Source organism: Vombatus ursinus, unplaced genomic scaffold (assembly GCF_900497805.2).
Source record: "Vombatus ursinus unplaced genomic scaffold, bare-nosed wombat genome assembly UNPS02005264.1, whole genome shotgun sequence".
Lineage (NCBI taxonomy): Eukaryota > Metazoa > Chordata > Mammalia > Diprotodontia > Vombatidae > Vombatus > Vombatus ursinus.
In genome coordinates, this window is record NW_020945042.1 from 975,114 (window position 1) to 994,674 (window position 19,561).

A 19,561-nucleotide genomic window follows, 5' to 3' on the forward strand; every position below is an offset into this window, starting at 1 on the left:
ACTAGCTGTACAAACTTGGGCAAGTCATTTTCCCTCTTGGTGCCTTAGGGTTGGGCCGAGTGGCCTCTGTGGTCCTGTCCAATGCCGGATCTATGATCCTACGAATCTTCGATTTACTTTCTATCTTGCTTGCATATGTATAGTTGCTTGTATGTGGGTTCCCAAATAGAATATGGGCTCCCTGAGGGCAGGGGTCAGGTTTTTGCCTTTCTTTGTATCCTTAATGCTTAGCACAAACATAGTAATTGCCTAACAAATTCTCATTGACTGATTACTATGATTCCCACTCCTCCCCTACCCCAATCCCCACCCCCAAATATAGTTATCCAAACGTCCAGGGACATTAAGTGACAAAGGAACCGAGAGGCTATATGTGTTCTCTATCTCTCTCTCTGTCTCTGTCTGTCTGTCTCTCTCCTCTTTCTCTCTCCTTTCTTTCTCTCTCTCTCTCTGTCTCTCTCTCTCCTTTCTCTCTTCTATCTCTTTTCCCTCTCTCTTTCTTTTTGTTTTTCTCTTTGTCTCCCCACTCTCTCTCCCCTTATCTCTCTTCCCCACTTCTCTTTCTCTTCTCTTTCTCTCTCGCCTCTTTTCTTTCTCTCTTTCTCCTCTCTTTTTTCTCCCCTCTCTTTCTTCTCTCTCTCCCTCTCTTCTCTCTTTCTTTGTCTCCCCACTCTCTCTCTTCTCTCCCTTCTTTCTCCTCTTTCTCTTCTCTGTCTCTTTCGCTTCCCCCCTCTTCTTCTCTCTTTCTTTCACTTCCCCCTCTTCTCTTTTCTCTCTTCCCCCCTCTCAATTTCTCTCTCTCTCCATATATATATATATATATATATGTATGTATATGTATTTGTTATATATGCCAACTATCTTCACGTTGCTTTGGGGTTTGGTTATTTGTGCTGTTCCCACTACCTAGAGGTGTCTAACGAGAAGGTCACAGAATATTTGCAGGAGTTGAAACGCAAAAACATTATTCCCAGCACATCTCCTGTAGCCAGACATGAAAACGCTTTGGGTTTGTTTTGCTTGTTTTTCCTTTCTTCCTTTCTTTCCTTTCTTTTTTTTTCTCCCTTCCCTGAAACTACAGCTGACAGGCAGGATTATTAGTTATTGTTTATTTTTGTCTTTCTCTGGGTTTTCAAGGTTTCCCCTCCGGCCCTGGTGGAGGTGAACTTTCAGCTCTCACCCGGGGCTGCCTGCCTTCATCCCTTCTGATCCAGTTGGCTCCCTTGTGAAGGTAGGTTTTTTCCCAGCTGAAAAACTGTGCCTCTCTCCTGTGGCATTCTGGGCAGCCATTTGGAGTCCCAGATGTAGCAAATGTAATAATCCACGCTCATACAGTCATGAAAGTGCCCATCTGGCACACAGGAACCGCCCGCGTTAGGAGCACACAAGCGTGTGTTCACTTTGGTTATGGCATTTCATAAACAGAGGCTCAGCCAGCAAGCAAAGAAGGACTTTGGGATAACAATTCTCATCCGGCCTTGCCACAGAGCTCCCCCAACCCTTACACACACATTTCATTTTGTCCCCTGCCTTTATTATTATTTTTTTTTAATGTAGGCCAGGGCCAGGAAAAGGAAATAAACTCACCTTTGGAAGGTAACTTTTTGAGGTGGTGATGGGGAGACTTTTCAGAGAGTCTGGGAGAGGGAGACTTCCACTAACAGCCAAATCCCTCCCCAGCAGCCCTCCGATTTCAGTTATTAATTTATTTTTAAAAATTGTATTTCTTTTATTCTAGTCTTTCTGGTCAGGGTATGAATTGTGGCCATTTGGGGCCCTTACTAATCTTCCCAGTTGGTAATACCTTATCCCCTCCAAATGACAGTTTATTTATCTTGTGTGTATCACATATATATAATATACACATATATATCTTGGATGTATTTGTATATGTTATATACTCACATGCATACAAGCATGCATGTATATATTATGATACATGTTATATACATATATTCCACATAATAATTCCTCTTATATGTGTGCATATGAAAATATAAGTACATATGTTTATTATGCATTGTACTATATATGTCTCTTGTACCCATATAAGTGTCTTAAGATAATACAAGTTATATACACACCTATATTTGATACACAAGCAATAAAACCAAGGTAATTTGAGGAAGGAAGGCGTATATGAGCATATCACACTCATGTAAATATGATAGGGACTGGACAAGTGATTTCATGGGTGTAGGGAACTTCCAGGTCAGGAAACTCTCCTTATGGATGCAGACTAACACCTTCTCTGCACCTTATCATCTGAGAAAGCCTCCTAGAGCATGGAGAGAGGTGACCTAGGGGTCACTGTACCCAGGGTCACCCAGCCAGGTATGTGTCCCAGGCAAGACTTGAACCCATGACTTCTCTTGGAGGTCAGCTCTTGGCTGCCACGAAATACATGCGTTTACATGTGCATACACACAAGTGCACACACACAGATACATACATGCATATATACACATATATGTATGCATGTACACACATTTATAGGTTGTTTCCCCATATAGACTCTAAATTCCTTGAGGACAAGGATTGTTTTTGCTTTTTCTTTGTATCCCCAATGCCTAGCATGTAGTAGGTACTTACTAGATGCTTTTTGATTTATTGATTGATTAAACTCAATCCAGTAGAATATAAACTCCAGGACAGGGATTTTTTTTGTACCTTCAGTGCTTAGCACTGTCCTTGGTATACAGAAGTTGCTCAATAAATGCTTACTGATCCCTTGCTTAGCTGACTGACTTGGTGACCTGGTACACTGCCAGCACTCAATAAATGCTTGCTGATCCACTGTTTATCTGACTCACTCCTTGCCTATCACCCTATAAAAAAAGAAAGAAAAGTATCATTGAGAGAGATTTCATGCAAGATACAACAGCAAGTGACAATGTTCTCTTGCCCCAAACCAAATTCACAGGAAAGACTGATAGATGATCCTATCTCCTTTTTTTAAGTTTCTTTTCAAGGCCATTGAGGCCAAACTAGACGCCTCAGTAGTTTCCCCAAAAGAGGGATGACTGTGTGTGTATGTGTGTGTGTGTGTGTGTGTGTATGTGCCTTGTGTGGATGCCTATACCTCAGTAGTGCCCTCATGAGGGAGGGAAGGTGTTAGAATGCATGCTTCTGCCTTCCCAGTCAACCTCTGGAGTTATAATTAAAGAGCAAGGCAGATGGGTAAATGAAGCCTGCTGCGGAAGGGTCTAATTGTTGTGGTTGGCCTTCCTTTTAATCTACTCCTTTAACTCTATTTAGTCTAAAAAAAAACAACACCCCTCCCCTTTCCAATCCCCCCCACTCTTCCCCATTTGCAAGGGACTTTTCTGCCCAACAACACGAGATCCCTAATGGAGCAGGGAAACCAGGATACTGTGAATAAGTCCAGTCTAAAAGGATGGGACTTAAATTAAAGACCGGTTAGTAATGTGCTGATTTGTATTATCGTGGCACTAAAATGGGGGGAAAATCACCTTAGGCATTTCACGTGATGCTGTTCAGTGCCATAATAAAAAACATCAGGTTGCATTACGCTGTCCAAATATCACATTTGACTCTCTCAGTGGTTACAAGCTCCGGAGGAGATTTTTTCAAAGCAGTGAAATTTTCCCAACTCTTGCCCTGCCCCCAGTCCCACAGAGAAGAACCAGAGCTCCGAGCAGCTCCCCACCCTCAGTCACTGCTGACCAAGTTGCATCCGGAGATTGGGAGAGATGCTTGTACACCAGAGAAGTCTTCGTGGGCTCCTGAATGTCAGGGAAGAAAAAAAACCCACCCACCAACTAGGAACACCTAGGAGCCCCTCATTTCGACATCTTCCTTTCCCCATGTACCATTTCTGCCTTGCCTTGCCCGAGAACAGGGTGCGTTTGTTTGCAATTCTAAAGGGCTAAATCGGGAGTACAATCAGATGTTTGTAAATAAGATAAACCATCACAATATTACAGCTCCTCATTTGCAAAGCCATTTAGGCAAGAAATGATTACTGACCCATGATATGTAAATGACGGAGATGCAGAAATTAATATTTGGGTCAACTCATGTCTTTTTCAAGCATGAAATGAAAATTTCAGTGTTCACATCCCAATTCATACATGGAAGCATCACGACGTGATTAGTTGGCTATTGTATTAATTTATTATTGTCTTAGTTAATGTTCTCTGCGCTGACATGAGGTTTTCGTTTTTTGCTCCCAGCCTGCTCCCTGTGTTGCCTGATGCTAATGCTAGAGCTGAAAGGGAGAAGTGGTCTTCTGGACCACTTGGCTCCCTGATGGAATCTCTGATTTAGGGGCGAGAGAGATGCGTCTGCAATGAGCAATGGCATTGTGGGTCCCAGGAACACATTGGGCATTTGTATGAGATGAATGTCTAAGGAGATAATTTTTTTTTTTTGCATGTGCCCTATTTGTTCACTTCTACTTGAGGCCTTTCCTGATCCCCCCCAGCTGCTTGGAACTCCCACCCAAATACTTAATACTTACTTTGTACATATATATATATACACACACACACACACACACACACACACATATACATATATACATATACATACATACATACATACATACATACATATATACATATATACTTTGTATACACACACAAATGTATATATGCCTATGGTGTATTTCTGCTTATTGAATGCAAGTCCTTTATGGGCATGAACTGTTTCATTTCCGTCTTAGTAGCTCTAGTGTTTACACATATTAAGGACTTCTAAATAGTGTTGAATGATTGATGTGATTAATTGCCTACTATTCAAATCAATTCAACAAACACCTACTATGTGCCAGCTACTGTACTAGACTGAAAGGGGGTAGAAAATGAACACAGAAATGAAAACAGTGAGAACAATGAAAAGACAGAAATGAAGTAGTGCCTGTCCTTAAGGAGTTTACTTTCTATGGGGGGGGGATAAAAATCATGTACACGGACACTTAAATTCAAAATATACATAATTAAGTATAAAGTAACTCGAGAGGAGATGGGCTTGGCTTCTACATTTAGCCAGATGCTATGGAAGAGGCAGAGAAAGAAATTGAGTGGTTCGTTCTCTCAAGAGTAGTGTTCTGATTCAGGCTGTGCTCCCTTACAATTTAGTTCCAGTGACAAAAACAATATATGACTTTTGAGGCCGCTAGGACACATGGTGGATAGAGCACTGGGGCTATTGTCAGAAAGAACTGAGTTAAAATCTGGCCTGACAATTATTAACTACATGACCTGGACAAGTCCCTTAACCTCTGTCTGCCTCAGTTTCCTCTCTTGTAGATGGGGATAATAATAGCATCTATGCCCTATGGTTATTATGAGGATCAATCAAGTTAATATTTGCAAGGTACATAGCATAGTGCCCAGCATATAGTAGTAGCTTAACAAATGTGTATTCCCTTCCCTTCCTTCTTTTTATGGTGAACACAGAGAAAAAGGAAAAATTAGACTGGAATACTGTGTTCAGCTCTTGGTGCTAACGCTTTAGAAAGGACATTGACTTAAATTGGAGGTGTCCAGAGCAAGTGTCAATGGGGGGCCACTAAACTGTATGCAATAAGGCAGCAAGGTGGCACAGTGGATGGAGTTCTGGGCCTGGAGTCAGGAAAACTCATCATCTTGACTTTAAATCTGGCCTCAGACACTTACTAGCTGTGTGACCCTGGGCAAGTCACTTAACCCTGTTTGCCTCAGTTTCCTCATCTGTAAAATGAGCTGGAGAAGGAAATGGCAAACCACTTCAGTATCTTTGCCAAGAAAACCCCAAGTGGGGTCATAAACAGTGGGTATTATAGAGGGTAGATGTTTCAAGGAGGTGTATTTCAGCACAATCCAAAGAAGAATTTTCCAACAATGGGGCCAAAATGTTCTCAAAGTAGAATGCCCTTTGGCAATCCTTCATCAGTCCAGTGGATGCTGATGATGCCTTGTCAGAACTGGTTGGGTATGATGGAGAGGGGGGATCTCTGTTTAGGTACAGGTTGGATGAGATGACTTTTGAGGTTATTTCATAAGATCCTAGATTGAGAGCCAGAAGAAACCATTTCATCTAATTCCATCATTTTACAGATAAGAAATGGAGGCCCATGGAAGGGTTAGTAACTTGCCCTTTGTCACAAAAGTGGTAAATAGAAGAATTAGATTTTGTCTCCAAATTCAGTGATCTTTCCACTCTACCATGGTGTTTCTCTGGGGTCCTAGAATCTCATATAGCGTGAGATATAATACCACAAAAGAAAAAGGAGAGATTGGTGTGGGTTAGAGGTTAAGAGACAACTTCATGGAGAAGATAGGATTTGAGCTGGTAAGGAATTTCTTCTACCAATGCTGATAGACAACTTCTTTGCAATGTATAATCTTAGAGAGTTGCCTAACTGGGGGATCTGGCAGCTCCAGACAATGTATGTGAGAAGCAGGATTTGAACTTGGGTCTTCATAACAATGAGGCCAGTTCTGTCCACTGAACCATGCTGCCTTTCATGCTTTGCTGCCCTATACTATCACCAAGTTAACTGGGTTTTTCTCTTTCCTGGGGTCTATTTTGCCTGTAATAGCATCATCCGTTCCTCCTCATGAAACAACTCATTTCAAGTCAGCTATGGGTTCCACCTCATTCAGGTTGTTTCTAGACCTCAGACTTCTCATTGCCACCTTAGCCATAGGTGATTAACTTGATAAATGCCACATGGAGCAGTCAATATGCTCTTCTAATAATACAGGATAGGCTATACATCTCTCTCTCTCTCTCTCTTTCTCTCTCTCTTTTGGTGAGGCAATTGGAGTTAAGTGACTTGCCCAGAGTCACACAGCTAGTAAGTGTTATAGATAGGCTATACATCTCAAGGGGACAAGTAGGGAACCTTCAGAGGATCTCTGTTAGGGACATGGTATTGTCTACTAATTGCTTCTGTCCTGTCCCATCCTCTAAGAAGTTGGATGAATACTTCCAGTTCACCCGGGTCTTATAAGTACTGGCCTTCTGCATGCCCCCTTTACTCTCATGAGCCACTGCCTAGCTCTCCACTCATTTGTCTCACCAGTCTTAATGTTATCTTCGTTTCTAGCACCTACATTTCTCTCTCATACTATTGAAGGATATGGAGGCATCTAACATGCTGGTAACCTAGATTCTTGCCCTCTAAGAGAGCACCTGTGGTAGCTGAGTGTGGTGGCACATGCCATGCACTCTGCTATGAGGTGGGGCTAAGCCTGGTGGATCACTTGAGTTTGGGAGTTTTGAGTTGCAGCTGTGTGACCCTGGGCAAGTCATTTCACCCTGTTTGCCTCAGTTTCCTCATATGTAAAATGAGCTGGAGAAGGAAATGGCACAGCGATCTGTTATCCTTGCTAAGAAAACCCCAAATGGGGTCACTAAGAGTTGGACATGACTGAAAACAACTCAATGACATAAAAGGGCTAAAGGTGATTAGATGTCCACATTAAGTCCAGCTTCAACATGGTAAACCTTGGTGAGGAATTGGGGGGGTGGGGGGTGTCCACCAGGCTACCCAAGTTGAGGTGAACCGATTGAGTCCTTGGAAATAGAGAGGGTGAAAGCTTCTGTGGGGTAGGGTCATGAATGGATTCTGTACTCCCAGCCAGGAGAGATTGGGAGAGAGAAAGAGAGAGACAGAGAGACAGAGACAAAGAGACGAAGAGAGAGACACACCCAGAGCCACAGAGACAGAGAAGAGAGAGACAGAGAGAGACAGAAACAGATAAAGACAGAGACAGAGACAGGCTGATAGAGACAGAGAATGGAATTAGATTAAGAGGATTTGGGTTCAAATCCAGCCTGTTTGACGCTGGACAAGTGTCTCCTCCTTTCTGGGTTTCCATTTTCTCATCTATAAAATGAAGGGAGTTGAACTAAATGGCTTTCAAGGTCCTTTCCAACCCTAAACCTATGATTCTTTGGACTCCTCTCCTTCCTAGATCAGAAGGTTGTCTTCTTAGACTTATTTCACATCACTCTCCCTCACGCATTCTATATTCCAGCCAGATTGGCCAACTCTCTGTACCTTGTACACAACCCTCCATCTCTTGGCCCAGGCACTCACTCCTCCCAAGTCTGAAATGCGCTGTCTCTTTACCTCTAACTCATAGAATCTTTAAACACACAACTCGGGTGTCATCTCCTATAAGCCTACAATGGAAGGTCTGACTTATTCCCTGTAGTTGTCAATACTACTACCCCCAAATTACCTTGTCAATATTCTGTACTCTTTGTATTGAGTGACAATGTGGTACAGTGGGTAGGGCACTGGCCTTGGCATGCCAAAAATACCAGTTCAAGTCCAACTTTTGATCCATGCTGATTATCGACTCATTGGCAAATCACTGAACTTTTTTGACAACTGTTCCCCCAAAAAACTGAGTTTCAGAATAATTGCTGATAAGTACCAGTAGTAGGAGATCTGTTATCAGCAATTCACAAGTCTGGACCAAAAAACAAAAACCAAAACCTTTGTGTGTATTTATCTTTCTATACACTGTATCCTAGAAGTAGAAAGTCTACTCTTTGAGGTCAGGGACCATTCCATTTTCATAGCTCTCTCTAGAACTTAGCAGAGTGCTATAGCACGTAGTCAGTCTTTAATAAATGTTTATTGAACTGAATAGGTCTTGGAATCAGAATATCTGGCTTAAATTATTGGCTTCAAGGCTCTCTAGCCATCAGGGTAAGTACTGGGTGAGTCATTTCAACTTTCTAAGCCTCACTATGCCTATATGTGAAATGAAGATAATTATACTTAGAATCATAGGAACATAGAGCTGGAAGGGACCTTAGAGATGGTCCAGTCCAACTTCATTTTACAGATGAAGAAACTGAGACCCAGAGACATGACTTGAGGCAAGCTAGGAGAACCGTGGATAGAGTGCTGGGCCTAAAGTCAGGAAGACTGAGTTCAAATCTAGCCTCAGACACTTATTAGCTGTGTGACCCTAAGCTAGTCATTTAATATCTATTTGCCTTAGTTTTCTCATCTGTCAAATGGGGATAATAACAGCACTTACCCGGCAGAGCTGTTTGGGGGGAATCAAATGAGATAATACTTATAAAGTGTTTATAGCACAGTGCCTGACACATAGTAAGTTCTATATAAATGTTAACTATGATTATTATTATTTATTACTATTATTACCCAATACTATTTATTACTAATTTGTTACTATTCATTACTAATATTATTTAATAGGATTATTGTACAGAAAGGGCTTTGAAAACCTGAAAGTGCTATATAAAGACTAATTATCATCAGTATTATTGCCGTTGTTATTGTTATTATTGTGATTCTGTGGCATAGTGACTAAAAAGCTTGAATCAGTCTAATGCTCACTCAAACTGGTGTTGTGGGTCTCCAGAGAAGGACTGACTACTTCTACCTTTAAAGTGCTAGGAGTAACCCTGAGGAGCTCGTGGGCCCCCATGCAGTGTGCCCTCCAGCATCAATTAACTGGTGGACATCAATTAGCTTTTTACAAAGGATGAATTTATTAAGTGGAGACATACTTCTACCCCTCAACTGAGGGCACACTGTCTCCTAGCAAACACAAGGCTTTTGGGGAGAATTATCCCAAACTTAGATTGCACATGTGACTCAAAGGTAAACTCACAATTTCTGATTAGTGTGAGTCATTTTCTCCTTTCCTCATGAAGTGACTCCAAATTACAATTCTCTGTTGCCTTCTGTGGTTAAAGATCAGTGCCCTTGGAGAGCTCACACCTACACTTCTTTCTACCCTGATGAGGTTATGCTCCTTGAAGATTCTTTTATTTCATTTGTCCTGTGTGTCTTTTCTCAACTTCTGAATGGTCAGCTTATTGGTTACTGGTCCAGTCTCCCTAATGACCTGGCCAATATGGAGAAGCAGAGACACACCATCCTTTTCCCTCCACCTCTCGCTGCCCTCTGGTTATAGGCACAAGGGTCTGGATCCTCAAAGCACTTCCAAAGCTTGATTACTGACTGCTGGAATCTTTTCTCTGATATCCCAGAGTTAGGGGTAATTCCTTCACAAGCAGTCCTAATATTTTTCATCAGTTCCTGTCATCCAATGGCTTGACTTTCTTCACTCTTCCTAAACTGCTTAAGAACTTGTTCAAAAATGTTTACACTTTTGATTGATTGATTCTCTAACTTAATCAAAGAATCACTATCACCTGACAGAGATGTCAGGGTAGAGAACATATTACTTTCATTAATTGGGCTAGGGGATAGGACATTCTTCTAATAACTGAAATACCTGGGTTCAAATCTTGCCTCTGTTGGATATTAACCTTTAGGCACACCAGACAACTCTCTAATACTGTATACATAATCTCTGGGGCCGCTACTACAGCACTGGCAGGAGGAACTCCCAGAGGGGAGAATACTATTTCTTACCTTAGGGTTCTAGAAGTAATCCTGAGAAGTTTTAGCTTCTTTTACTATAGCTTAGGGGTGTATAGGGTGTTCAGGGAGAATGAGCACCTCTAGTGGAAGGGCTTGCCAGGCTCTTTTCAGGGCTGCTCATCCACTTCTGGTGTCCACCTTCTCCCAACTCTCACTTGCGACTCCAGGAAGTTGTAACATGTGTAGCACCAAACCCAGTAAACTGTCTTGCAGACTGGCTAAATCAGGTTGAGAGTCTGATAGGCCTCAAACCCATCAGTGAGTTAGGGGGGATGGGTGGATGAGAACAATTTGTTCCAATGGCCATGAAGGCAGCTCAAACAGGTGCTATGGAACACTTAGAGCTTGGTCAAGCATCAAAGATGCCAAGGTCATCCACTGCATCCTGGTGCATCATCAGTTATATTGAATTTTGTCTTGCCACTGGACTTTGATGATGCTGAAAGAGTGAGGCTGATGACTTTGTGCAACTCTGCCACACTTAAATCCAATCCATGTGCAAGTCAAGACATCACCCTGTGATGTCATTAGTCCTCTTTGAAAATGAATGATGATAGAGCACTGGCCCTGGAGTCAGGAGGATCTGAGTTCAAATCTGGCCTCAGGCATTTGACACTTCCTGTGTGACCCTGGGCAAGTCACTTAACCCCAACTGCCTCACCAAAAAAATGATTAACAACAACAACAACAACAACAGCTATACCTTCTGAGCCTCCAGTATCAATCAACACCTTTAGACATCAATTAACTTCCCCTGAAGGATATTTACTGAAAAAATATGCACGATATGTACGTACATATGACATCTACCTCCATCTATCTATCCATCTATCCATCTATCTATCTATCTATCTATCTATCTATCTATCTATCTATCTATCTATAGCAGTATCTAGAAAATATTCAAAATCTCCTTTTGACCACACACACAAGGTCCCTGGGGATAGGGAATTCTAAGTACAATGGAAGGGAAGCACAAACTTATGACCAAGAGATATATCTCAACTCTTGGTCCTAGAAGTTCTTTCCTCTCATCATAGAATACTCACGAGGTTCCCCCTTTAGGTGTAGCTCTCTTTTGGCCTTGATGGATTAATGCCTTTCTATAGACCATAGCCAACTTTTATCTCTGTCACAGAGATAAAGCCATACTTAGGAAATTGACTGTCTTTTTTTTGCCTCCATTTGCAGGTGCTTTCTTCCATTATCATCCTTTACTATTCCAGTGGATTCTAGTAACTACTCTGTTTGCTGGCATGACCTCTAAGATGGCTGATGGATCTCTGGAACTCACTGTTTACTTGGGCTTTACCTTTTCAAGATAATCCTTTACAAAATTAGGAAACCATAAACATAAAGAAACAGGGGTGCCAGATGTGGAAAAGCAGCCAGCTCTACTTCACCTGGCAGCTCAAAGTAACTTTTGTCATGCGAAAGCTGCCAAGCAAGAGAGTGAAAGATTGGCTGCCACTACAACCTTTTGGATGTCCACTCAGTTCTGGCTCAGCCTCTTCTGAGTCATCAGTCCTGGCTCTGAAGCCAATGAGAAGGTTTTTCATAATTCCATAGAAATGACCCTGAATCATCATGCCTCAAACCCTTTTCCCCTCCAGTGTCCTCAAGATCTCTTGGACTAAGACGTGGCAGGGAATATACATACATACTTCAAGGATTGGCTGGGCACTTATTGGACAGCACCCCCATTACAATTATAAGTTGTAGAGTAGACCATCTGCATGGATGGGGTTTTTGTATCACAAGTTTCTTGCAATGACAAAAATCACAGATCTAGTCATAACAACAATCCATTACTCAAGGTTCATCTTGAGGGGCTTCCTATAATAAGCCCTTCCTGATCCTTTTAGTTGCTAGTGGTGCTCCAAAAATACATTTTGCGTTTACTTTAGTGACACATTAGCCTGATGTTCCTCTCCCCATCTCATAAAACATTTTACTTAAGGGCAGAGACTGTTCTATTTCAGTCTTGGTGTCCCTGGTGCCTATCGTAGTGCCTGGCACGTAGTAGATGCTTAATAAATGTTTGTTGAATGGATAAATGTTGGATGAATAGTTAGATGGAATATAGCACCTAAGACTAGATCTAGGAGATATCTGCCCACTACTCATAGGGTCATAAACCATGTGATTTGCCCAAGGTCACAAAGGTCAGAAAACACCAGATCTTCCAATGCCAAAATTAACGCTCTTTCCATGCTACCTTCTGAACTCTTCACTTTATGCTTCCAAAACTTTGTAAAGTCCTTCACTCACCAAACCCAGGCCTTATCGTGGAGTAATCCACCTGGAGGGGATTTAATAAATCCTTTTTTGTGATGATGATGGTGGTAATGGTGTCAATGATGATCAAAGAACACTTACTTTTGTAATTTGGACCTAATTAGGTCTTCTTCAGTCTTTAGAGTAGAAATTTTAAAGCCTGAAACAGAATTGAAGAGCATCTGAATTATTTTAGATGTAGTCAAAAGAAAAGGGGTAGGTAGGCGATGAAAATAATCCAGAAACATTGCAAAATGACCAGTTCTTCATTTAAATGTCTAAGCTGGGCCTCAGCCCCTTCTGTGCTCCAACCTGGACTCTGACACTTCAGTTCCTGGCGGGTTTAGATCAGACCTTTCATGTGACTTGATGACAATACTTCATCATTTATGACAGAAAGCTACCAGAATCTATTTATTTGTTAAAGCTTTCTATTTAGGTGGCTAAGATGACACTTTCATCTCATCATAATCCCATTTCCCAAGAACTCTGAAACAATTGTCTCCTATACTGATTTGTTCATTCATTCATTCATTCATTCATTCATTCATTCATTCATTCATTCATTCATTCATCTATTTGTTTGCTTATTTCTTTGTTTGTCTATCTATCTGTCTGTTTGTCTGTCTGTCTATCTATCTATCTATCTATCTATCTATCTATCTATCTATCTATCTATCTATCTATCTATCTATCTATCTATCTATCTGTCTATCTATCTAATCTATTTATCTGCCAATAGGGCTTTAGCCTACAGGTGAACTGTGTTGTGGATTAAATGTTGCTGTGGAAATGTGATTCAGCTCTTTTGGAGGAACTGGCATTTCAGTAGAGGCGGCTGTCATCTTCAGGAATCCACTGAGACTAATAAAACAATATCCAATGTGAAAAAAAAACCAAATAGCATCAGGAATGATTGGTTTTATAAGAGGGTTTTTAGGATAACCCATGTGTTGGAATGTGGCTCCTTCTATTGCAATGCTCCTTTTCAATTGGCCTTTTTTCTGTCTCCTCCTTTAAGAAAAAAAAAAAGTCCATTCATTCAATCAATAAGTTTTTTATTAAGCATCTACTGTGTTCAATTAATCAATCAATTGGTATTTATTAAGCACTTAAATTGAAGGCACTGTGCTGAACTCCAGAGAAAAAAAATAACACAAAACAATCTCTGCCCTCAAGGAGATTACATTCTAGTGGGGAGACAACATTTAAATAAGTAGGTACATATAAGGTAAAACAAAGTGGATTGAATAAGCTTGGAGGGGATGGCATTAGCAGCTGGGGATGGGGAAAGGCCACCTGCAGCAGATGGTGGTGTCAGATTCTGGCATTACAAAGACAAGTGAAATAGCCCCTGCCTTCAAGGAGCTTACATTCTATCAGGGGAGAATATATGTATGTATGTGTGTGTGTGTGTGTGTGTGTGTGTATGCGTGTGTATACACATACACATACATACATATCTCATATATGTATATAACATATATATGCATATACAAATACTAAAAATAAAATACAAAATAAACACAAAGTAATTTGAGGGGGAGGTAGAGGAGGCACCAGTGTGTTAGAGAGATCAGGAAAAGATCGCTTAAGGAATATGGCATTTGAACTGAACTTTGAAGGAAAGTAGGAATTCCTCTGAAGGTACAAGTGTGATTATTTAAGTTAATGGGACAATATTAAGGTTTAAACATCTAGCTTCCAGTATCTTCCTCTAGAGTGCATTTTGTTCCCTGGTTTCTAGAGGTGGAGTTTTACAGAGCAGACAGGTCTGTTGGGCAAACAAATAGGAAATACAAATCCTGAACACTGAGCTGAAGCCTGGAGGTGGAAGACTGGAATGTTAATTCTCAACTCTTCCTTTTCTACAGATTTGAAATTATGGCAGAAAAATAATTTTACATTTAGAAAAACTAGGACAGAAGAAAATGTAAATTGTTTTTCCTTAGAAATGCATTTAGCTGAACACAGCTTTATTATTGCATAAATGATTTTTTCAAAATTAATTTCCATTTTTGAAAAAAAGAGATAAAAACAGTGTTTCTCAATATGGCATTAGGGCAGCTCAATTATCAAATATAATAAAAAAGTATATAAAACCATAAAGAAAAGGAAGAGAAATTTAAAACCCCATAATTCAACAGAATTTTTTAAAAAGGGGGACAGAATAGCCATCGGTGCAAATTAGCTAACTCATATTTATCAGGGGAAATATTTCACAGCATTAACAAAACTGTCATTTAAGGGAAATTAAATGGACTCAAAACCCACACACTTATTTTTACCATGTTCATTATTCATTTCCCTGTTTCTTTCTTTCTTTCTTTTTTTTAAGTTCTGAATTCAAAGTTCCAGAGAGGAAGAAGCAGATGATTTTCCCATTTTAGTGATCCCATGGTTAGCAACAATAAAGCAACAGGAACAAATCTGGCTTGAAGTCTATCCAAACCCACATCTCCCAGTGTGCACAAAAGGCAAAAATAAGAAAAAAGAAACCATGTAAGATGTACAACGGATATTAATATGACTAATCTTGGAAATCTAAATACCAAACATATGTCAAAGATCATCCAATACGTATCCCAATGTAATATAGAGATGTCTATTCTGGGAGTGCCTTTCATCCATGAGCTCCAACTCATTTTGTTGTTCATGGGCCATTTTGCAAACCCTGCAGGCTCTGTCCAAGCAGGGAGTTCCAGCAGCTTCTATAATATGAAGTTCTCTACTTGTGGGTGTGCTATCAAATACCACCTCTTCTCCACAATCCTCCTCATTCCCTTTTTATTTACTAATTCTCACATCTACCAGGAGGTAAATAGTATTTTATAGCTATGGAAAATGAGGTTAGGAAAAGTTTAACCAGTTGTTTAAGGCCAAGTCATAATAATAACTGTTGAATTTTGAACCTGGAAGGGACCTCAGAGGTCAATTTTGGCATGAAACTAGAAGCAATCAGCCAATGAACAAACTCTTATTAAGTGCTTACTGTATGCCCAGCACTGTGCTAAGCTCTGGGGAAGCAAACAAACAAATAAAGAAATTGTCCCGGCCCCTCAAGAAGCATACCTGTTGTAGGAGACGACACGTAAATAACTAGGTTCAGTCAGTCAAACAGCAATCATTATTAAGCATTTTGCTGTGTGCCAGGCACTGTGCTAAGTGCTGGGGCTACAAAGAAAGGTACATATAAGTTATATATATACGGGGTAGATGGAAACTAATCTGAAAGAGGAGACATTGGCAACTGGGGGATGGGGTGGGGACTGTGAAAGGCCCCTGAAGAAGCTAAGGCCCCCTTTGAGCTAAGCCTTGAAGGAAGCCAGAGAAACTAATAAGCATAGGATCAAAGAATCTCTGAGCTGAAAGGGACCTCAGAAGCGATTTATTCCAATCCCTACCCAAGTAATAAATCCGAACGACAACATCTCTGGCATGTGGTCAGGCAGCCTCTCTTTGAAGGTCTCCACTGATGGGAGATTTCATACCCTCTAATGTGGCCCATTCTATTTTTATATAGCTGTTATTGCTGGGTGGTCCTTTATAGTATCACAGAATCACTTGAAATTACAGAATTTGAGAACTGGAGGTCATTTAAGTGACATCCTAGTCCAACCTCTCTCCAACAGGAATCCCTGCTGTAACATTATGGTCAAGTGGTCATCTAGCCTCTCTTAAAGACTTCCAAGGACGAGGAGCCCCCTCTTGAGGAATCCCACTCAACTTTTGGACAGTTCCAAGTGTTAGTGCCTGACCTCAAGCCCAGGTTCTACTCGTTACGTCTTCTACCTGCGGCTTCTGATCTAAGCAGGACGAGTCTAATTCCTAAAGTCTAATAAGAACTAGTCTAATCCTAGAACATCAGAACTGGAAGTGACTTCCAAGCCCAGCGGGTTCAGTGCTTGAGTTTATCATTGAGGAAACTGAGGCCAAGAAACGAGGAGACCTGCCAAAGTCACACAGCTGGTTTACACTAGATTGACTCAGACTGAAGACTCCTAGGTCAGGGTTGTTTCCACTAAATTTCCATGTTTTCTTTAATAAAGTATACATCCTGGGGTGAAATCCTAGGGTCCTTTACTGTCATTCCATTGCTCTAGCCACTAAAATAGATATCCAACTCTATCTGCAAAATGTGCTTTCAGGACCCTTGTCATAATGATGGAAAAATGGACAGCCAGTTACATGGATGATAAACTCTCTGACAGAGAGTGGCGTTCTTTGCTTAGGTCTTTCCCCAATGCATTAGATGAATTCAGTTTATTGCTCCCCCCTTTCTGTTTTTCTGTTCAGAAGATAGCATCATAAAGTTATAGAATCAAATAGTCTCAGAGTTGAAAGGGCTTTCAGAGGTGCTCCAGTTCATCCTGTCCCTGAGCCGTCAATCCTTCTACACTATCTCCGATGAGTGATTATTCAACCCTCAACCGAAGGTCTCCAGTGACAGAGAGCCCACTGTCTCCCAAGGTAGTCCATTCCACTGATAGAAAGCCCCAATTATTAGGAAGTTTTCTCTTACATTGAACAAAGATCTGCCACTCTAATTTTCATCAATTGCTTCTGGTTTTGTCATGTGGGAATAAGCAGAATATATTTAATTCCTCTTTCATGGGACAACCCTTCAAATGCTTGATGAAATCTGTCAATTCTCTGCTACCTCAACAAGCCCTTTCTCTAGGATAAATATTCTTCAATCAGTCTTCATATTGCACACTCTCCAGTCTCTTTATACCATCTTGATGACCCTCTTTTGACACTATAGCTTATCAATATCCTTCCCAAAATGTATCTCTCCCAGCCAGACACATATGGTCTGATCAGGGCATAGTACAATGGAAATGTAACCTGCCTCATTCTGGACATGATTTTTCTTTTATGGTATCCTAAGATTGTCATTGACAAGGAAATGGCAAGCTATTCCAGTATCTTTGCTCCCAAGTGGAGTCATGAAGAGTTGGACACAACTGAAACAACTAAACAACAACAACAACAAAAAGATTGTCATTATTTTTTGGGTTACCATATCACATTGTTGACTCTTATTGAGCTTGTAGTCCACTCAGACCCTCCAGATCATTTGCAGGTGAGTTATTTCCTAGCCACACTTCCCCCACTTGGTATACATGCGCTATTTTTTTGAACTCACCTAACATCTTAATTTTTATCCCTATTAAACTTAATCTTATTATAGTTAGTCCAGGCTTCTAGTCTGTGGAAAACTTGCTGTAACCTGATTCTTCAGGTTCAATATATTGGTTAGTTCTCCCTGTTTTGTGCCATCTGCAAATGTGATACCCACGCAATCTATCCTTTATTTGGAATGTGACCAACAACAGATCCTTGGGGCTCTATGCTGTAGACCTCTCTCTAGATTGATATCAAGTATCATTCACCACATTTTTGTTTCATCAGTTTCCTATCTGGCCATCATTTGGCTCCTTCTCACTTCTCAACCCAGGCCTGAAAAACACACCAAGATGAGTGTGATCACGAACAAGTCAAATTAACCTTTCATGCCCTTCATTTGTCACTTGTAAAATATGGATGCTAGTTCTTGTACTACTTGCACATTATCTATCTTGTACAATCCTAGAGGGTTGTAGTGAGGAAAGTACTCTGCAAGCATTAACGTGCTCCATAAAGGAATCATTATAATGCTTATTATTATTTTAAGTAAACAGAGTCCTTTGAGAAAGCAATCATCATACATGATATGTGGTATTGTCCCTTTCATCAGCAGAGCTGATTTTTTCCATCAAGTGTTAATAGCAGCATTAATAGTTGTTTATTTGTTTTTTAAAATCTCCTGTAAGAGTGTGTGCCTCTATGAGACAATTACAACTTAATTACAACTTGGACTTGGAGTCAGATGATACTTAGATTTGAATCCCACCTTTGACTTTTACTTGGTTGTTAGCAAGTCATAATCTTTCTGAGTCTTAATTTTCTCATCTGCAAGATGGTGAGAAGGGAAAGCCTGAGGGCTGTCCCTACCCAGAGGCTTACAAGGGTATCACTCTCCTCAAACACAACCAGGGAAGAAAAGAGGAAGAGGGAGTGGTTTGGAATTTGTAAAATGCTTTCCATTCACTATCTCATTTGAACCTCTCACCAAATCTAGAGGTAGGTATTAAAGGTATCATTATCCCCATTTTCTGTATGAGGAATCCCCTCATATCACCTCACACCTAGACTATTGCTACAGCTCTCTGGATGGGCTTTCTGTCTATATCCTTTCCCAGCTTCCGATCAGCTGCCAAAGTGATCATCCTAAAATGTAGGTCTGATCATGCCACTCCCTTACAAAACAAACTCAAGTGGTTTCTGTATTAGGCTCCAAGATTAAATAGAAAAACTTCTGGCTTTTAAAGTACTTCACAAGCTGGTGCCTTTGGCCCTACTCTTTTTTACTCCCCTCTATGTGTTATATGAGACACCGGCATTCTTGGTATTCCTTGGAAATGACACTCCATTTTTAAATTCTACTCCTTTGTACTAGCCTTCCCTTATGCCTGGCATGCTCTCTTTCCTCCCTTCAGGCTCCTGGCTTCCCTGGCTTCCTGCAAGAGTCAGCTCAAATCCCACTTTTTGCAAGAGACCTTTCCCAGCCCTTCACCCTATCCTAGTGACTTCCTCTCTGAGATTACTTCCCATTCACACCGTATTGAGCGCAGTTGCTTTCATGTTGCCTTTTCCATTAGAGTGTAAGCTCTGTGAGGACAGTTTTTGCTTTTCTTTGTATCCCCAGAAACTTAGCACAGCACCCGGCACAAACGAATCCCTTAACTAATGCTTATTGCTTGGCTGACTGGCAGGAGAGGTGAAGGAACTTAGCCAAGGTCAGTCAGCCAGTAAGAGGCAGTGGTGGTGGGCTGTGAATGTGGGACAACT